At 45.5% G+C, this 3529-nt stretch overlaps 1 pseudogene; it reads left to right on the forward strand.

The window, feature by feature from the left end:
* Positions 1–305: 305 nt before the first annotated feature.
* On the forward strand, positions 306–1326 carry LOC103084468 (uncharacterized protein C18orf25 homolog pseudogene; annotated as a pseudogene).
* Positions 1327–3529: the final 2203 nt, after the last annotated feature.

Raw genomic sequence — 3529 nt, forward strand, 5'->3', positions numbered from 1 at the left:
GCCATTAGAAAAAGCCAATATTTGGAGGTGGCGATCTGTCTGCGAGGCGTGCAAGGTTCATCCAGAAACTTGAATAGGATGTTGATACCACTGCATGAGAGGAGCACAGCCAAATCTCCCTGAGCCGAGCTGTTGGCATCTGCGAAAAGGTGGGGAGAGAAGAGAGCGGACTCCCTCCTGGAGTGACTCAAGGATTCAAACACCACGAGCTTCATTCGGGAAGGCTTCAGGAGGGGTTGCTTTCCCGCTGCATCTTTGACGTAGTTTCCTAGACTCTGCTCCATGATTTAACTTGAAAGTCTGAAATGAAGTTGGAGGAAGCAGTGGGAAAAGTTGAAGAACTCATTGAGTCTGAAGTCCCACCAAAAACATCTGAACAAGAGTCAGCTAAGGAGGAAGAGGGAATCTGTGGAACTGGAATCTCAATTTCTGAAAGATGGTGTGGTGGGTTCTACAGTTGTTTCTTCAATGTCCTGCTTGTTGATGGAACTGAGAAGGGACTCTTTGGAGTCTCAGTTAGCATCCACGGAGGGTGACAAACCGACAACTGGCCGAGTTTATGAGGGAGACTCCTGTAACCACTGCATCCTTTCCACTTCCTCTAGTGGTCACCTAGCCGATTCAGATACACTGTCTTCTGCAGAGGAGAATGAACCCTCCCAGGCAGAAACAGCGATAGAAGGAGATCCTTCCGGAGTGTCTGGTGCCACAGTTGGGCGCAAGTCTCACCGGTCCTGATCTGAAAGTGAAACATCCACCATGGCTGCCAAGAAAACCTGGCAATCCAGTGATAAACAGAATGGCCCAGTTGCCAAGGTTAAAGGTCATCGGACCCATAAGCACAAGGAGAGAATCAGGCTACTGAGGCAGAAACGGGAGGCTGCTTCACGAAAGAAATATAACCTGTTGCAGGACAGTAGTACCAGTGATAGTGACCTGACTTGTGACTCAAGCACGAGCTCATCAGATGATGCTGAAGAGGTTTCGGGGATCACTGCAGAGATACCAGGTCATTTGGATCCAAGATTCCTAGCAAGTGACAAAACGTCTGCTGACAATGCACCACTCAATGAAGAAATTAATATTGCCTCTTCAGATAGTGAAGTGGAGATCGTGAGAGTTCAGGAACGTGTAAGGTGGGTTCATCCTCAAGGAGGTGTGACTCAGAGTGTTTCTTCATGGAAGCATGGCTCTGGCATGCAGTATGTTAGCACCCGGCCAGCACAGTCATGGACTGCTGTATCTCCACAGCAGACTTGGGCGTCACCTGCAGAAATTGTTGACCTTACATTGGATGAGGATAGCAGACGTAAATACCTACTGTAATGCAGTGCCACTGTGTTTCCTCTGCACTGTTCCCTTCCACTTACTCCTCCTCCTCTTTGTGACATGGAAGTTCATTGTCATAGCTTCAGCCTCAGAAGCTGTTTGTGGCATTTGTTATAATCAAAACTCATGGAAAATTGCCCCCTTCCCCCCCCTTTTTTTAAATTAAAAGAAGTCACTTAGGAAAGTAACTTATCACAGAGAAAAGAATCTCTTCTTTCCCTCAGTAGGAATCTGAGAATGATGAATTTTATTAGACGACTTCGTTTTACTTGGTGACTTTCAATCTTAGGAAACTGCCTTCCTTTTAGAATGATATTTTAATGACCAGGTGAAATGGATTTCAGTTTTTGAATCTTGTATTTATTTTTCTGTGTAATAAAATTAATATGTAGACTTAAAAAAAAAAAAAAGCCAGTATTTGATTACCTACCATTACACTACCAGGCAGTGTTCTAAGCATTTACAGGTATTAGCTCATTAAATCCTTTCAACCACACTGGTACTATTACTCCATTTTACAGATGAAGCACCTGAGGCCCCAAGATTTAATAACTTGCCTAAAGTCACACAGCTAGTAAGTAGGGAGCCCAAATCCCACCTCAGCCTGCCTGGCTCCAGAACCTGTGCTCCCCTCCATTCTGCCATGCTTCCCCCAAAGGAGGGGAGAGGTGTCCCGGCAGGCAAATTGAATAGATCCTACAGGAAGGCTCTTCCCTGTCTGGGACTTGTCCTCTTCCCTCAGGGTCAGCTATTTCCACTCTTCCTTCCAATCATGTCTCCTACCCCCGCCCCCCAAGATTTCACAGAATCTCCCTCTGTGATTCTAGGAACACTGGTGTCCTCACACTCCTCTTACTAACTCATTGTTATAGATTAAAAGAAGAAAATCAGCAACAACAATGCCAACAAAAACACAAACAATCCAAGCAGAAGGCCAGCTCTCCAGCGTCTCTGGATTAACGCAGCTTCTCAGGTTTCAGGGGGGACAAATTTATGATGGGCAAGCACCTGTCTGGCAGGTGACAACATCTCTCTCCCAGGGTGTGCTGGCTCAGGCTGGGATGGAATGCTGCTATTTTCTTCTTGACCTTGAGGTAACCCATGCAAAGCACAGTCAGCACCTCATGAAAGGCTGGTGAAATCTCTCTCTCTCACCCCACTGACTTTGCTTAGCCTGGGTGCCAGCACAGTGCAGTTTCAAAATCAACATTGAGCATTTGCCAAGCATTGCCTGCGGTCAACTGTTTGTTGAAAGCAATGAGGGTATTCACCTTCACGTGAGATTCACAAAATTTTCTTCCAGGAGCTCTATAGGTAGAGGAAGGAGGGAGGAGGAAGGAGGGAGTCCAGAATGACCTTTAGCCTTCTCAGAGCTCCCTTGCCACAGGATTGGAGCTGGGAGGAGGCTGTAAGAGTGGGAAGAGGGTGGACAGCCAAGGAGGAAGGAAAGAACGGTATAGGGGAGCATTCAGTCAGGACAGGACTGGCTGAAGATACCATCAAAGCCCTACTAGTTCTGATTTTTCTATTCTGTCTTTCTCTGCCATAGGCTCTTCATTGCCATGTTTTCTCAGCTGACAATCTGGCCACAAAGTCAAATCCCTAGTCTGACAGTGGAAGAGAATACTTTTGTTTGGACACATCCTTTGGAAATCGGGGGTATATTCTTGCCATGCTTCTGACTCTCCTGTTCATGCTTCCTCTACTCTCTTCATATGCGGGGTGAGGTGTGTGTAGATTATTTATGGTTTTCACTATAGATGTGGATTTGGCATCAGCTAAAATGTGCCCACTGAAGAGGTCATTATAGAAAGAGGTTTTTCACACCTCAAAATATACGCTGAAATAAGCATCACATTGTTGCATCACAGACCCATCTAGTTGCTCTATATTATAACTCTGAAGCATTATTTCCCTGACAAGAATGCATGCTGTTAGATTCTAAATCCCATCTTAAATGATTTTAGCCAACATTTAGCCAATAATCCCTTTTTAATATATTGGCAGTATTTTCTTTTTAAGGAAAGAATAAAAAGTCCTCAAAGAATCATTTGACTATGCGAGGGCACATTGATTTTTATTCCCTGCCGTCAAGGTAAATTTATCTCTGTCCTGATTACAAGCTGTTTAAAAAGTGTGGTACAGGGCTTCCCTGGTGGCGCAGTGCTTGAGAGTCCGCCTGCCGATGCAGGAGACGCGG

This window comes from Lipotes vexillifer, unplaced genomic scaffold (assembly GCF_000442215.2).
Source record: "Lipotes vexillifer unplaced genomic scaffold, Lipotes_vexillifer_v1.1 scaffold308, whole genome shotgun sequence".
Classification (NCBI taxonomy): domain Eukaryota; kingdom Metazoa; phylum Chordata; class Mammalia; order Artiodactyla; family Lipotidae; genus Lipotes; species Lipotes vexillifer.